The sequence below is a fragment of the Marmota monax genome, unplaced genomic scaffold (assembly GCF_021218885.2).
Source record: "Marmota monax isolate L192 unplaced genomic scaffold, Marmota_monax_Labrador192_F-V1.1 WCK01_AAM20220418_F8-fsc00039, whole genome shotgun sequence".
NCBI classification, from domain to species: domain Eukaryota; kingdom Metazoa; phylum Chordata; class Mammalia; order Rodentia; family Sciuridae; genus Marmota; species Marmota monax.
In genome coordinates, this window is record NW_026693602.1 from 4662222 (window position 1) to 4680157 (window position 17936).

The 17936-nt window shown below is 42.8% G+C and overlaps 1 protein-coding gene and 1 non-coding gene across 2 annotated transcripts in view; both read left to right on the plus strand.

The window, feature by feature from the left end:
* Positions 1–17936, plus strand: part of Maml3 (mastermind like transcriptional coactivator 3) — a 390401-nt gene that overhangs the window by 80549 nt on the left and 291916 nt on the right. The window lies entirely within an intron of this gene.
* On the plus strand, positions 11503–11575 carry Trnaa-ugc (transfer RNA alanine (anticodon UGC)). Its single transcript has one exon. It is a non-coding gene; the product is annotated as a tRNA-Ala (tRNA).

A 17936-nucleotide genomic window follows, 5' to 3' on the forward strand; every position in this document is an offset into this window, starting at 1 on the left:
ATGAGCTCTTGGGTAAGAGTTGTAGCCGGAGTCCCTTTACCTGTCAGGGAAAGGCAAAGACAACCAAAGTGCAGAACCACATGGTCGTTAGAAAAATGTCGTCTTGGCAGCTTAAAGCACTCTGTTTGATGAGCTGGGGGAAAGAGTGTTCATTTTCAAGAGAAGCCTAGAGTCTTTAGGACCTTCCATCAGTTTGAAGAACCGCCTTGAGAAAACCTTCTAGTAATTAGAAGAGAGGTTTAAGAAAAACAAAACTTAAAAGGTCCACTTTCATTTTAGGACACAGCTGTTGTTCCCTGTTTGTTTGTCTTTTGGTGAGGGAAGGGGAGGGTCAGCAGAGAGAAAGTGATGAGATTCTGCAGGGAAGCAGGGAAGGCGGGGGTGCCCCTCAGCAGACACACCAGGAGCTGATTTGTGCAGTGTTGTGAAATACTGGTTTCCAAAGAGGACCAGGCCATGGCAGAATCAAAAGGGACACAAGTTTTGTCCCTTCTCAGTCTGCTGGGAACCAGAGGTTAGATGGACAGCTTTTGCCTCTCACTGAGGAATTAGCCAAAAACAAACAAAACAACAACAACGAAAAGCAAACTAGTGCTTCAAATGCACCTCCAGCCCAACTCTATAAACCATAGAAACATTTACAAAGTAATAATGCACTCCTTTCTTTTTCATGGTACTGGAGATTGAATCTGGGGACACTCCACCACTGAGCTACATCCCCACCCCCCACCCCCACTTTTTATTATTTTTTTTTTATTTTGAGCCAGGGTCTCACTAAGTTGCCCAGGCTGGCCTCAAAATTGCAATCCTCCTGCCTCAGCCTCCAAAGTAGCCGGGATCATAGGTATGTTTTCCAGTGCCAGACGGTAAAGCACTTTTATATGCCACCAGTTTGGAAATCTCTGGATAACTGTGTTCTCCTCACATTCCATCTCATATAATATGCTTATGTGTGCTTCTTACAGTTCCCTTGGCATGAGTGCCATATCAGAATGCTGATATTCTTCTTATGAAACACTTGGATTTTATCTCTCATTTCAGTCATTCCTATAGAAATTCCTATAAAATCAAAGGGGATTCTTTGAAATTTAGAAAGCAGAAGCCCGTTTATGTGATTAAATATGGATTATAATCAAATTATTGGAATACAAAGTTTGCTTCTGATTTTTCTCAATAAGAAATGGAGAAGACTTCAGAAATGATGTTTTCCCAGCAGCTCCAAGAACTCGTACAAGGTCGACCTCGATGCTGGATGAACACATTCTTACCTAACCTCCCCCTGCCTGTCGTGACTTCTTCCACGGTATCCACCCATAGCATCTGTCTGCACACTAATAAATGTTTCAGAGAACACTGCCCAGCGTGCTGTAGCGTGACTGTGTATTTAGTAAAATCTTAGGCTCAAAGAAAGCGAACTTGACATCTTTCCTTTTTCTCTTTTTTTAAAAAAGCAAGCAAACAAAAAGTCAGAAGAGAACATTTTACTTTTAATATTCCAGGTGGTTCGACATTGGTTCTAGGCTCTCAGTTACGTGCTAGAAGATTCTGACTTCACCATGTTTACAAATATGAAGATTGTGTTGTGTGCTTTAGACCAGCTTCTAAATGACTAATTGAGGACCCCAGAGTGGGATAGAAAAGGGAACATGGGTCCCCGTAGGAGCGAGATCCGGGGATCCCTTAAGACGGTCCAGCCTGGCACAGCTTCTAGGCAGGAAGCAGAGAGTGCAGATGGGGTGCCACAGCCAGGTGTTCAGGACCCGGGAGCCCCTCTTACCACAGGCGCTGGTAGGTGTGGGCTGCCCAGGCTGGGTGGCCTGCTTGAGTCACGTGTCTTCCTGGCCCCATCCCAAGAAAGATACACCTATCCCTTTTTTAATATTGACCTTTTATCATGGTTCTTTTTTATTCTTGGGATTCATTTTTTTTTCTTTTCAGTTTTTAGTTTAGACCTGGCTGCCTCTTTCCTATGTAACCCAGTGGTGTTAACTTTTTAAAAGTTTTTTTTTTTTTTTTTTTTTTTTTTAAGGAGGAAGGCTCTGGGGCTTTGGGATCCAGCAAACCTGGATCCCAAAGTTCTGGCTGTACTTCTGGCTGTACTTCTTAATAGCCCTGTGACCTTAAGCAAGTTACTGAATAGCTAAATGTCTCTGTTTCCTCATCTAGAACGGGGCTGATAAAACTTGTTTCACATTGTGAGGCTCTAACTAAACAGAGTGTGTGAAATGCTGAGCAAGGTGCCTGGCACACAGCAAAGAGCAGTTAATGAACAGGAGTTATCAGTGGTACATTAAAAATAATTTAGATACACGTTGCACTGACTCACTGGCCCACAGAAATGGGTCACCTACTGGAATTCAGTTGTTCTGTGACCTTCTCTCTGACCAGAAATAAACACTCACTGTACAACCACAGAAGGATGCACAAAAGGCCCGGAGCACCCAAAATTGATGCCCAGAATCTGACCTCAAACTGTACACTTTGGTGCTTTTCCAGTTCCTAAGCGGCTCTCCACCGAGTGGAGCCTACCTGTTTGTAGTGTACACATGGTTTTAACAAGTGTGACAACCGATTTCTAAGCGTAGAGCAGATTAGATACAGCAAATTAAAGAGAGAAGAACCCAAAAAGGCAGCTTCGGGGGTGGGCAGAAATGAGCAGTAACTGGAGAGCAAACAGAAGGGGAGTTTATTGAACTAGAAAACTCGAGGAGTCGGCGGTCTAGAGCCCCTTACTGGAAGGCACCGATCTTAAACGTGAGCTTCCACCCACCTCCCTTGGAAGGCTGTCAGAGGACTGCATGGCCCCACTCCAGGACTCCGTGGGTCTCAGTAGGTTCTGAATACCGCGATTCTCTAGGTCCCAGATGGCACTGATGCTGCTGCCACTGGGTGGGGTCAATACCCCATCTCCTGGGATGCTCATTTTCACCATTTAGAGATCAAGAGAAAAGTTTATCTGGGTTCATGCTCTCCGTTTATACAGGCAGAATGGTCTGTGCTCCACTCCGGAAAGGTGTTTTATTCAAAATAATTAATGAGAACAAATCTGGTGGATAAAAAAGGAAACTATCTAGAACTATCCAGAAGCAAGCCAGAGCCATCTGCAGGGATGCCCTGCCTGAGCCTCCAAGGTGAGGCCTCAGCAAGGGTGCAGGAGGTTCTGCTCCCACATGACGGTGATCCTTACGGTTTTTTCGGGAGGTGTGTGTGTTGGTGTGAATGTGTGCTTCCTCCTCCTTCCTTAGTGACTTTCTAGACAAAAAGATGCCAGAAACAGATGTTTTTTCCTGCCACACCAACTGTTGGATTCAACTTAGTTCTCATAAATAGTTGAGTTTGTTTCAGTAACAATGTCAAAACACTGGGCTTTGTGGCGGTTGCATGTACAGGCACCATATTGTCGTTTCTTCTCTGTTCCTTTTGCCAGTTAGTGGTAATTTCTGCCAACACCAAGTAAAGTCTCAGTAACATGCTGTGGACCAAGGTGACCATGTGCGACAGAAGCAGCATGAAAATCATTTCTATTCTGAATCCTGTGTTTTCTTATTTTTCTTTCTTTTTTTTATATATTTATTTTTTAGGTGTAGATGGGCACAACACAATGCCTTTATTTTTATGTGGTGCTGAGGATCGAACCCTGGTCCCGCCCGTGCTCAGTGCTCTACCGCTGAGCCACAATCCCAGCCCTTCTTATTTTTCATTAAGTAACTGGAAGATGTATCTGGATTGGCACAAATTATTACTGGCATGGTTGTATTTTAGTACCTGGATATAAACTTGGTATAGTTCCTGCTTTGAGTTTAGGTACTAGAACTCCTACATCATGGTTGAACTTTGGTCATTGTTTTGATTACAGAAATCCTTCAGAATTCTCCCTTACCAGGCACCAGAATGGCATCTTGTTCTTTGTTAATCTTAGAGGTGCCTAGATTGATGTTTTCCTGCCCTAGCAGAAACAGTGTGTTCTTTAGCTAGAGAGAGAATGCCATCTTCCATGTCATAGTTAGGAGATCACTTTCATTAGATGGATCTCTCTCTATGATAGATCTCCTGTGTGCACCAAATTGCTTAACTTACTTAGGGACAGTGATTTGAGTCCAATTCTGGTAAAAAAAGAGAAAAGTTGACCATTTGCTAAAATGAAAATGAAATATGGCTCTAGGTGCTGGTGGTAGAGAAGAGAGGGATGAGGAGGGCTTTGAAAACCTACCTCTGCTTTATATGTGCCACAAAGAAATCCACCTCAGATGTGCATGCCATTTTGTCACTCCTAGCTACATAAAATTGGACTCATCTTATTCCCTGATGATAACTTGGAATAAAATCAAAGTTTTCTGGGACCAGTTGCTTCTTCTCCTGCCTGTTTAGCTGATAAAATTATTCTGTGCTGATAGCACGGAATTTCAGTTTGAATCTGGACCCTCTGGCTGAAATCCAGTGGCATGTATAGTTAGATTTCTGTTTACAAGTTGTCACTCTGCTTATTGCATTAGTGTTGTATTTAGGAATAGGGATTACTTTTATATGAATGATACAAAATATTCAGTACCTGTATTTAAATAGATTGTAGGTTATTTAAGAGCCTCAGAATATCATGTATAATAGTGATGTTTTAGTTAGCCAGTGCTTTCCATTACTGTAACAAAATACCTAAGATAGTCAACTAAAAAAGAGGAAAGGTTTATTACACCTCATAGTCTTGGAGGTTTCAATCTACATGGTCGATGGGGCTCATTGCTTTTGGGCCTGTGGTGAGAGCATATGGCAGAGGAAGTTGCTCACTCCATAGTGGCTAAGAAGTGGAAAGAAAGGAAGAAGAAGGGGCTAAGGTCCTCACATCCCCTTCAAGGGCACACCCCAAATGACTAGAAGAACCTCCCACTAGGCTCCACCTTTTGAATGTCCCTACCGTCTCCCAATAGTGCCAGGGAGTAGGGACCAAATCCTTAATACCTGGGACTTTAGGAGACATCCAAACCATAGCACCATTTAGACATTGTTTTATAAACTTAATGCAGGCTCTGACATTCACTGTAGGAGAAATCCATGAAATAAGCAAGACTTTCCACTTAATTTAGTGTCTGGCTTGAAATGGTTTCCTGTGCTTCCACTGTGACTGGCCATGTTAGCCCTGATCTAATGCCTGAGTCAAGGACATCTTTGTAATGTTTTTGGGATCTGTATTCCTGGCTATAGCAGGAGCAGGATACTGGGTTAAATTAAGGAAAGTTAGCCTACCTCTGTTCACAGCCTGGATTTTCATTTCAGGCTTGTGACTTCTGATGGTTTATTATTAGCCCCTTTTTGGATGCCTCTGTAAACCCAGATAGAGTCTTCCAGGCCTTTGTTAATATACATAAAATGGATATTACATCAGATATCATGTCGCATATAACAAAGGAACTTTGAGTTCCAAATATGTATAAGAACTATTATGTTGGAGAGAAAACATTTTTGCCTGTGTTTAAGATACCTTTTACATTGCTATGTGCAAAAGATGCACCCTTGATTTTGCATTTCACTGCCATAGAAACCCTGACAATTTCTGCAAATTTAACCCATCCTTTTCTATTTTCCCTCTCTTATCTTGGTCTTTAGCTCTTAGAGGCAAACTTAAAGTCACCCAGGCCAGTTTTATGAAAGCTGATTCCTTTATAAAGAAGGGCTATCCTAATACAGATTTATGAAGTTGGGCCTCCCTCAGGCTCTCTGTTCACACCGGGCAGTCCTTTCTTGAGCATGCAGCCATTTACTCATTCAATTTATTTTATATCTTTATTTATTTATTTTATGTCTTTTTTAAATCATGAGGATTTATTTTATTTTGTTTATTTGCTTTTATAATAGAGATTTATTTTGCTTCCTTAATAATCAGATACCAAGAATGTCAAGAGCATTTCTTTTTACGTTTGAACTGAATCCCCAATCAGCACATGCTCCTAAGCACATTCCTCAGGACCGGTGCGATATCAGATTCTTGAAACTCTTCCATTCCTAAGTCTGCACACACTAGGAAGGATGACTGTTCTTCAGGGGAAGGAACACCCCTGCCACCAGGCATTCCTCCAGAGTTGTTTACCGGGTTCTCTTTTTCTTCCTGTGAATGCATTTACTTATTGATTTGTAATTGACAAGAAGTAGTTGTACATCTTCACAGGCTACAGCGTGATGGTCAACACCTGTTTACAACGGGCCATGATCAAATCTCTCCAATTGGCATATACGTCACCCCTAAACATTAGTCATTTCTTTTTATTAGGAATATTCAAAATCCTTTCTTGTAGGTATTTTGAAACACAGAATGAGTTATTGTTGACTATAGTCATCCTACTGTGCTGCAGAACACTGGAACTTAATCCCATCTGTGTTCTTGAACCTGTTAGCCAACCCTTCTCCATGCCCCATCCTCCCAGCCCCTGGCCATGCTTACTGAATGCTGCTGTGCTCCTATGATTAGGCCTGGGATGTTGCAGTGAATTAGATGTTTTTCTTTCCCTGATCAAACTTAAAGTTGTCCTACAGCTTCTGATAATAGGATATCTATTTCTTTACCTCTGTTAGACAAATTTTTAAAAAAATCAAAGTGAAGCTCCATCCGGTAGAGAGAATGGGAGTTGTTGTAGAAAGCACAGCTGTTGGTTTCAGTGTGTTCTACATGGAGAAGACCTGTGCCCTCAGCATACTCACACCGAAACGGTCCTCACCTGCCCCGTAAGCTACCCCACGGTGCCGCTGCGCACGCTCATCTTACCTTGCTCGTCAGATGTGGTCACCTGCTGGGAGCCATTAGCCAAGTAGGTATGACAATTTCCTTGCCAGCGTACCCCATGTTGCTGACATGTTGCAGTGACATTGAATGTAAGTAACCTTGCTCAAGGACCAAGGCAGATTAGGGTGTTCCCGGTTTTAAGATAATCGTGTTTAGGGTGTTCCCAGTTTAGGTTCCAGGTTTAAGGTTTAAGATTATTCCTGCTGGGAATAGGGCGTATCCTGCTGCCTGAGTTCCCCTTGAGTTCTCACGGGATTCAGACAATATATTTTGGAGATAGAAGCCCAGTGGAGGTGGATTTGGGCAGAGAACGTGGATTTCCCCAGAACGTGATTGTAGACGGCTGGTGTGAGTTCGGGAATAAAGAGTTGCTGTTTGAATCTACAAGCTGTGTGGTGGCTCGTGATTGTGTGCCCAGCCAGACTGCGGCATTTGTGCCCAGCCAGACTGTGGCAGTCACCTCAGAAGAAAATGGGTCCCCAGACTCTTCATTTCTCTCACACTCTACTCCTTTTTTTTCTTCCTTTATTCTCTATTCTACCTGTGCTTGGGCCTCTTATTGGATCAGAGCAAAAATAAATAAATAAATAAACAAATAAATAAATAAAGCAAACTAAATATGCTCCAATAGGGGAAGAGGGAAACAAAAAAAGATGGTAGATGGTGGCTAAAAACGAAAACACCAGAAAGCTGTAACATGGTGAGATAGACGCTGTGTCGCATCGTGGTAACATGAAATCACGTAACTTGGCAGGACACAAGTACCAGGAACATACAGATTCACAGTAATGCCGCCTGCGAGTGGAACTGTCCATATCACATCTAATGTTGTCTGTCCATTCATTGGCCCAAGTCAACCTGAAATAAGGAAAGAATTACATCAAATGTTAGGTTCTCCTTTCTTAGCGAGGTAGCTTAAATTCATAATCTAAAAAGAGTCTAAACTTAAGGAGCTACCAACAGAGACAAAGTATTCAAGGGAAAACACAAGCCTATTGAAATCTTTGTAAAAGAGTCATCCTTCTGGGCTGGAGATATAGCTCAGTGGGTAGAGTGCTTGCCCAGCATGCACTAAGGTTCTGGGTTCAATCTCCAGGACCCGCCCCCCTCCCCAAAATAGGTTCATCCTTTTTTTTTCCTTCTTGCTCCACTCTGTGTTAATATTTTATTTTTTTAAAAAAGTATTGTATCTAATTTCTCAGATGAATGAAAGAAAACTCTTCAAATCCACACTGGGTCTTTTCAGCCAGGCATTTCTAAAAGAGAAAATTAGAGGAACTGTACATTTAAACAGAGGTTAGCCTCGTCAACCTCAACCATCTGGAACCTGTAAATGAGTTTAAAAAAAAAAAAACAGAAAATTCAGAGAAGGGTGTGTTGGGGGTGGGGCTTCACATTTAACCCCGGAGAGACAGGGAGCCATCCTGAGCTCCTCAGCAAGCAGCCTGTGTAGAATAAGAAGCGGACTAGAATCAGGTGCCAGAGCAAGAGTCAAGATAATGGAGGGCAGGAAGAGAAGAAATAGGAAAAGCAGTCTCGGACTGGGCACAGTGGTGCACACCAGCCATCCCAGCAACTCAGGAGGCTGAGGCAGGAGGATCACAAGTTCAAGGCCAGCCTCAGCAACTTAGGGGACCCTGTCTCAAAATAAAAAGCAGATGGGGATATAATTCTGTGGTAAAGGACCCCTGGAGTCAACTCCCAGTACCAAAAAATAAGAGAAAAAACAAAAGCAGACAGACTTAGGACCTGGAAGATGGAGCTGTTTAGGGTACTTTTTAGGGCAAAACAAAGAACCCCAATGATTTTAACTTCCCCAACCCAGAGCAAATTGTTTTACTGCCTGTTACTGCTAATAATATCCATAACAGTGATCATCCTATTTCAGAGCATTGATAATATGATATTTTCTGCTAAGAACACAGGAATATAAATCTGTAATGTTCAAGAAAGATATCCTTAAAAGATTCCTTATTTCAGTGACTAGACTTTGTGGGATACTATATTTCCCTTGAAGCCTAATGAAGTATAGTCTAAGCCGTCAGGTTAGCATGGACTTTTGCTGACCAAGGGCTGTTCCTTCGATTTCTTCTGCTCTAATGTCAATAAGTTGATTGATTTTGTCCTCTTCCTACTACTTCAGAAATAAAGCTACTGGTGAATAGTCCCACGTCAGTCTTTTGGGGAAATTTTCATTTTGTATTCTTAGGATGTGGTGGTTTTCATTAATTGAGCATTTACAAAATTTTATGTTTATTTTTGAAGGGGAAGAACTTTTTAGTTAATCCAACTTATGTTAACAAATAATGCACAGTTTTGACATCTCATTGGCTGGCATTCAACTTTCAAATAGCTATGGTTTAACGATGAGAAGGCTTTGGAAGATGAGAAGGTGGGTCAACACGGCATTTGCTACTGTTCTACAGTTCTGTGGTTGAGAATGATGTGTTTGGAGTTTCACTGCTTGGGTTTAAATCCTGTCTTTGTCATCTACTAGCCTTCTGACCTGAGCAAGCTACTGAACTTTTCTAATTCTCAGTTTCTATGTCTAAAACTTCGGATAATCCTGGTAAAGTTTTTAGCTTAGTGCATAGAGTGAGCACTCAATAACTGTAAGCTATTATTATTAGTCCTGATTTTTTTTTTTAAGAATCAGAAGATTTATAGCATGCCTGAATCTTTTTGAAACAATTCCAGGAAAAGACGAAAAGAAAATGAAGATGGACAGAGGGCATTCTGTACGGGCAGGGCTTGAAGTAGGTGCTTTGTAGAACATATGTCCGAACTGTCTTGGAAGGTGCTTGGGGAACTGGAACATGGAGAGGTCACTCCTTGTCGTGAGCACCAGGTGATTAGCTAACCTGAAGGCATCCTGTGGCAAAGGCCCTGGGGCATTGGAGGCTGCGCACACACTGGTACCTGGGCCCCACTTATTTCCAGTATTAGCCCCAGGCAGAGTCTCATTCACCCTTTCCTCTCTGCTAGTGCCTACTGTCCCTGTCCTTACATCTGACACCAGGAGCCCCTACAGTTGCAGCTGATTCTCACTCTTTTACCTCTTTCTCTTTCTTGCATATGCATTTCTTTGTCATCTGCTATCTATCTCTAAAGTCACTGATTCTCCATCTGTAAACTTCTAAGAAAGCTCAATCTTTCCTAGACAATGCAAGCCAGTCAATGGAATTCTTTCACTCTTTTTTTTTTTTTAACAATGAAATGACCTTTTGGTAGGTGACCGTGTACAGACATTTTGCTTACTGTCTATACCTGGTACAGACAGAACTGCCTGGCACATGGTGGGTGCCATAGGTACTTGATGAGAGGACTCTTGGAGGGCCCTTTTGGACATTTGGCTTTTTGAAATTATGTGTACTTGTAGCTGGGTGCCCAAGGGGCTATATTTTTACTTCCAAAAGGGAAGTAAAATGTTTCTAAGCTCGTTTTGAATCTGGGATTTTCCTGGAATTCTAAAGGATCTAGAAAGATAGAGTCAGCATAAATAAAATAAAGGTATAATTATGATTTACATGGTATCATTCAGACAGGTGACTAGTGACATCAACCCAACAACTGCACTTAAAAAATAAATCAACAACAATGAGGAAACCATCTCCAGGGAGCCGTCTCAAGGAGAGGTGGGAAATCTCTGTGCTCTGAGATCTGTTTCTCAGGTTGGTGCTTGAGGTTTATCGAATGTTCTAAGCCTGCTTCAAACAAACAGACCAATACTGTCTCCATACACCCCTAGAATTAAAAAAAAAAATGCCAATGATCAGTATTGCACACTTGTGATTTCTGTTGCTTTAAGCTACTCAGTTTTAACAAACAAATGAGATTTTTTTTGGATAGGGGAATACAGTCAATCAGAATAACAGATTCTTGAGTGGGAAAGGACTTTAGAGGCCATGTGGTCTGACCTACATAATACAGGAATTCCTTCCACAGAATCCCTGACAGATGGCTGTACACTTGTGTTTTGAATACTTTTTAGTGTCAGGAAATGTGTTATTTCAAGAGGCAATGTATTTCATTGTTGGACAGTTTTAAAAGTTAAAAAATAGCATTTCGCACATTAAGACAAAATTTCCATGTTTCTAATTTCTACCTGCTGATCCTAGAATATTCATTAAATGCTGTTTTAAAAAGTCTGCTGTTGCATTTTAGCATAGACTGATCAAATACATAGCCATGCAGTGTTTGTTGATGTTGGAGATTCATCACCGTGCGCTGCTTTGGAGGGCGGAGGAGGTTCTGAGGTGGTCCCTGCCTGTGGGGAGCTCATAGGCCAATTAAGAGACAGGATTAAACACACACTAAATTAACTGACAAGTGATGATCAGATGACAGGCTATCCCCATGCTGTCTCACGTATGAAGGTCTTAAAGAAGAAAGTTAGGAAATGTCAATAACTTGAAATATGAGCATGATCTTGCCAGGCAGTAGGTCCAGGGGATTTTAGGGAGGTCATGGAGACACCGCCATCCTCATAGAAACAGAGGGCAGGAACTCGAAAGCTCTGGAGAGGTCTTTATTTTAATCCGTCAATCAAAACTTCTGTTATTGTTTCTTTTCATTCTTATTTTTAAATTTTTTTTTTCTGGTGGTGCTGGGGAACAAACTCAGGGCTTCAGGCATTGGAGGCAAGCACTCTACCACTAAACCACCTTTGCAGCCCATTATTTCTTCAATCATAAAAGTAATGCATGTCTGTAATTAAAATGTAAACAGGGGCTGGGGATCTAGCTCAGTTGGTAGAGTGCTTGCCTTGCATGCACAAGGCCCTGGGTTCAATCCCCAGCATCGCCAAAAAAAGAAAAAAAAAAAAAAATATATATATATATATATATATATATATATATAAACAATACAGAAATGTCTTAAATAGAAAATAAAGGGGAGTAAAAAATTTTTGTTCCCGTTTGCATTTGACCACAGGTAGAACCATTTAATGCATACTCTAGTGGTCACCAAACAATGACTCATGAGCCCAAACCCTGGCCCATCACTTGTTTTCGTATGGCTCACATGATCAGAATGATTTTTTATATATTTAAATTGTTGGGGGAATAAAATCAAAATAATAATAGTTTTTCATGGTGCATGAAAGTTGTGTGGGACTCTAGTTTCAGTGTTCATAAACAAAGTTTTGAATTTTGATCACAAATATTTGTGGAAGTTTGTTTCCTCTCTTGTTGTATCAATATCTTCATAAGTAAGATCACTTTTGCCCTTCAGCCCTGGAAGCCTAAAATATTGACTAAATGACCCTTTACAGTAAAGATTTGCTGGTCCCTGTATATTCATTAAAAAAAAAAAGTTTGGATAAATATGTATACATAAGCCTGATCTATTTATAAAAGTGTATGAGCCAAGTTGCAGTGAAGTTCTTTAGATCTGCAGTGATTGAATTACATAAGAGGTAAGAGTCGCTGCTGGTGTGAGGGTCAATGGGGACATGAAGTTGGATGGCCCAGCAGGAAACCCAGGGATCAGGAATGTGACGTCTGCAGTAATTTAGGTGTGAGGTGGTTTGGCCCTGGAAGCCTAACCAAGAGATAGTCCAGTACCTATTTCAGACAGAAGTGGGAGATCCAGATGTGAGACGTTCCAGAATCGTCCAACGGGCATCCCGAGGCACTGAGGGAGGTCAGGTGGGGAGTAGTCAAGGTATCCCCCATTTCCAAGCCGGTGCTGAGAGAATCCTGGCACCTCGGGAGATGTGAAGAATTTTGGAAGTGACTGCACGAGGAGACAAGTTTCAGAATTTGAAGTTTTCTATCCAACACCAGGGGCACCAGTTGTTGGTGGCTATAGTTCATATCACCACCTGAAGAATGCAAAGCCCCTCACGGTGTATTTGCCTCTTGTGGTTGATTTAATAAAATTTAATAAAATACCACTTTCACGTTTTCAGTAGGGGTGTTCTGTAGGTTTCAGTAACATATAATTCATAAGCGTAGTCCTGTAGGTTAAAGCTGGATATTGATTGGGGCTTTATGTTAAAATAGAATTTGGGGGAAAAATGAATCATAAGGATACATTTATCACCATTTATTTATCTTCCCTTCTAGGAAAAAATAGTTGTTGATTTGGGAATATTTTGAGAGAAGGAGCCTCTCCTAACAGATATATATATAGGACTTTAGAGGGACATTTGAGAATGCCATCCCTATCACCGTCACCCCACCAGACAACCACACATGGCCCACACATACCAGTCACTGGGCTCTGCTTTGCACACCACACACAGGGCTGTGTTCAGCCAGTGGGATAGTCTGTGGAAAGAGTGAAAGTTTCAGTGTTGCACTATGAATCTAACTACACAGCTGCCCCCCACCCCACCCCCGTCCCCAGCAGCTCCACCTTGTGGATCCCTGTCTAGTGAAGACCTGGAGCGGCTTTACCTTCAGTGTTGGCATTGGCTAGGTAGGTGCAGGTGGTAAATACAGCCTTTCACTCAACTTACACTTGAACCATGGCTGTTTTTTTTAAAATAGGTTTTATTCATGCCCCCCATAGACTAATTTTTTTCTTAACCCATTTTGTGAAAGCAATGATACATGAGAAAGTTCAAGAAGAATGTTAAGAGGGCCATCAACAACTCTGCGACAGTAGCACAAATTAACTCAGGGATGAGGTCGACTCCACTGTGATTCAGAGAGAACCACCTGCCACTTGTGGCCCAGGGGCTAAAAGAGGGCTTTAAATCAGGAGGCCTGATCCCTCGAACCTCCACTGTCTTATGCTGTGACCTTGAGTAAACTGTACAACTCCTGTCTCCCACGTGAGAAATGAGAATATCACAATTCAACACCCAGTTATTCCAAGTAGATTGTTTGTGAATCAGCAAAATATCTGCAAAGCATTTCAGTCATCCAGAAGAAAGGGTGATATTTGAAGTTTCTGCATTACTAGTGTTCTGTTCAATGTGTACCTATCATGACGGAAGACTCCTTAGATGTGCTTTGCCAAAACCGAAACAAGTTGTACCTCCTGACCCATTAATTTTATAACTATCCTGACTTATGCTCTTGGCCTCTTGGTGTGGTTTTAAACTTAGTGCCTATTTGGGAGGAAATCCTGGATTCTGTTTGTGATATTGTTTCTTGTCCTTCCTGGAGAAAAGAATCAAACACTTGTAAATATTATTGGTATCAGCATACAGGCATTTTCTCCTGCTTTTCAGAATATTGTTAATTTTGACTTTCAAAATTAAATGGATTTTTTCCTCAACAAGAGGGAATTTCTGCCATCTAACGAATGCACAGAATAAAAGAAATACAGAGTAATTTAAAATGCTATTCTATAATTTGTGCAAGTAGAGTTTTTAAGTACCCCTATTCCTTGTACCATGCTTTGCTAACGTGTTTTTCTAAGTAGAGCAAAATTCAGTGAGTCCTTTCATTTTTCCCAGAATAATTTAATCAGGTATCAGGATAACACAGTGGTTTCTCCTTAGTAGTGACTCTGAAGAAGGCATGAGCTCTTGGAAACTGCTTTCCACTGTCCTCTACGCAGTCTAGATCAAGTCTCTTGATAGATGGGTGTATGTTGTGTCTCCACCGAAGAGACCTAAGTTACAGGCCTATCTCTGAGGTCTGCCTGAAAGTGAGGGAACCACAAATGTCCCCAGTCAACTGTTTTCCCAGAGTAGCCAGAAATGTGCCCATCAGTGAGAACCCGGTAGGTGATCTCAGGATGTACAGCTGTGCCCCGAGCAGTAGGTGTCACTATAGTCAGTGGCTTCTGCTACTCAGTACTTAAGGGGTTAATCGGGTCTGGTGTAGCAAGGAGAAAGGGGCCCATCTGTGTCCTGCAGGGTGCTGGTCTTTGTCTCCAGGGCACAGATGACCCCAGTGGAAGACCCAAGTGGGCTCCATTTTTCCCTAGGACGGGCAGAGGGATCCTTTGCCATCTGTATTTTAGACGCTAAGGCTGGCTCTTGGGTGTTATGGAGTCTGGTGGGTTGGAGTGGAGACACTGGTGAGATGATCCTTCTAACCTTTGGAAGGGAGACCTAGAACCAGGGGAAGGGGAGGATTCTATGAAGAGAAGCAGGAGAATCTGGATTAGCCTGAGGTGTTTCCTGGTTACTGCTGCTGAGCAGTTACATTTGGGCAGTGAGAGGGGGCAGAACTTCCATCAGCCTCCCTCTCAGAAATTTCCCTTGCACCATAAAGGAGGCAAAGCAAAGCAAAGCAAAAAAAAAAAAAAAAAGAAGAAGAAGAAGAAGAAAGAAAGAAAATCTCTTTCTAGCAGAGCTGTACTTCTCTTTTGCCACTTCCACAAAGCTAATTTTCAACCACTAAAATGGAATTTAGGATTTAGAAATAGCTACTGTGTTGACTAATTAAAAAAAAAAATCCCCTGATTACATAGCCAATTGCCTTTTCAAGTACACCCAATTTTACTTTTTCCTTTCTAGTAACAACACCCTGGTGTAAAACAAAATCAAACCGAGGAAACTCACTGCAGAGTTTCAGATTCATCTCATCTCTCATTTCTTGCCCAGATAACCATCTCTCTCCCCACCCACCACCCATGCAGCAGTAGATTGTCCTTTAAAGAAAAACACGCGGAGACAATCTAGGGTGTATGCACAGACTCATTAAAATCACTCCTGTCCAGTCTCTGCTCCTCCCCGCAGCCTGCCTGTTGGCTGCTGGGCGCAGCCTGATTAAGCCCTGCTCTTGGTGGTACAATACGTTAAGCTCAGACTGCTCTTTCTCTCTCTCTCTCTCCCCTTCTGTCTCCCCCGGAGCGAACGGCTCCTTTTAAACCCTCGCACACTCGCTGATCCAGGTGGCGTCGCTCGCTGCGTCTCCTGCTCGCTGTTGCTAAGTGAGAGGCACCAAATCGCACGGAAAGCTGAACCAATAGCATCCTGACCCCCATAGGCTGGTAAAAGCTGAAGAAAGAGAACCCCACAGTGCGGTCTGGGACCGGCGGGTCCTCCTCCCCCTCCCACCTTTTCTTTTGCAACAGGAAGGGGAGGTGGCAAGGGAGGTGGTAGGAGGAAGAGGGAAGAAAGAATGGGGGAGGTGAATCCTAATACGCTTGGCTGTACTTGAGATAAATGCCATTTTTTTTTTCTTTGTGAAGGAAAAGGAACGGTCGCTTCCCCCGTGCAATCGCACACCAGCAGATGCGCTTCTCTCTGCCCCCAAACTGCCTGCGTTGTCAGGGCTCATCTGAATAAGATGTCTGTTGACCTGCACATCCGCGTGGCTTTTCTCTCTCCCCGCGCAGCCTGCAGTCTTTTAATCCCGCAGTTCTGCGGCTCTGGGCACCCTGTTCCTTCCTCCTGTTCTCTCTCCTTTCCTTTCTGTCTTGTGACAGTCTCCTCCCATTCCTGAGTGCATTTCCTTTGAATGCAAAAATGAGCAAAGGGTATTTTATGTGTCATCTCCTAACGTCCTTAGATCATTTTAGGGAGTGGGACAAGGGCGGAGGCATATTTATAAAGGTAATTAAAAAAAAAACGATTAAGGATTCATAGTCTTTTGGCAAGGTCTGTGCTAGTACAAAGTGAAATGAGAGGCTGTTCTTAACTGGCTCACTGCCAGTGTAGACAGCCAGTGGTATAGTTGAGATTATACACAGGAAATGACCTTTCTCCTATAATTACCAGGATATTTTAGGCAACATCAGACCCGAGTTACCTGGGTAATTATGGCTTTGTAGATCTGACCTTAGAACAAAACAGATCCCGTGGAAAATGTTTGCTCTCTTTGGTGATGACAGTGTGAAGGGCCCCTTGCCCTCGCAGCCCCATGAAGCCTAAGTTCAAGGAGACTTTCCTCCATTCTGTGTCAAGCAGGTTCCCAGCAAGTTGATCCTGACCTTTTGGAGATGGCGCTATTGTTTGGTTGCTTTGAAAAACTAATCTGCATTTATTTCTGAACCAAGGATGTTGAGGTGCTCTGTAACCTCCTGGGTTTGCTCTGTTTGGGTGGGATGTCAGGCTTAGATGGCCCACTTGCCCCAGGAAGTGTTCTCTTTGTATTTGAAATCCATTTCCTTTACTCAGGGTCACACAAAGAAGTGACTATTATTTTCATCCTCCACCTGCTTCTCACAGCCTTTATACTCATTTGGGGCTTTTTGTTTGTTTATGTGAACAAAACGAAACTGCTTTCATAAAGAAAGTATCTGCTTAAGCAAAAAGGGAAGCCCCACTGAAAAACCTTACCCAGTGCTGAATGTCTGGGACATTTTCCTTTTTTGTCTCAAAAGTTTCTTTTTCTCATTATCACGAGAAGATAGTCAGGGCTGCCAGCTCTTCTTTATAATATTTAAAGAGAAAATTCATAGATAACCTTCAAACCTCATTTTACTTTCAGTCTCCTCTAAGTTAAACCAAAGGGATTTACAGGTCACCCAACCCCTTCGTCTACTGTGCCTATTCTGGGGGGAAGATGTTAATGACAAACTAATGCTGCAAAAATGGGCCCAGAAGTTAAGAAACAAAGACGGACAGACAGACAGACCAACAAGTCCTGTAAGTTGACTCATCCTGTGGTTGACCAGGGCTGGCTACTCTGAGGTGGTGTTCCTTGGGCTCCTCTGTCTGTGCTCAGCATGTTCTCAGGGCTAGGCACCCCCTGTGCGGGAAGAGCTAGGCCCTGGTTGGTGCCTCCCTCTCTGGGCTGCATCCCTCACTGTTTGACCAACTTCATTATTCAGATACAGGCGCTGTACTCCAGCCAAGGAAACCTGCCAGGACCAGCTCCCCTGCTTCTCTCTTCCTGGTTTATAATTCTCCTCCTCCAAACCCCAGCTTCACACCACTCCCAACTCATTTGGCCACACACAGACCCCTCTAAGTCCCCCAGCACTTTGCCCTCGAGTGCACACTGGTCTGACATCCTTCGTGGGCCTCCTTATAAGGCCTCTGTCAGATTGCCCTGGGGACCTGCTGTGTCCTCTGCTCTGTGCCTTTGCTTACCCGTGCCCTCTGTCCAGATCGCTCCTTTCCCTCAAGCCTCTCCCGTGGATAACTTGGTCTCAGAAGTGCTCTTAAATACAATTTCCCCAGTGAACGCTCTCTCAGGGTCTCCCCCTCAGACTTTATCTTCCAGTCCTTTGAAGCACCATGGCTACCTTTTCCTTTCCCCTTTTGGAACTTTTTACTTTCTACTTTCAGTTGAACTTGCTGCATCCTGGG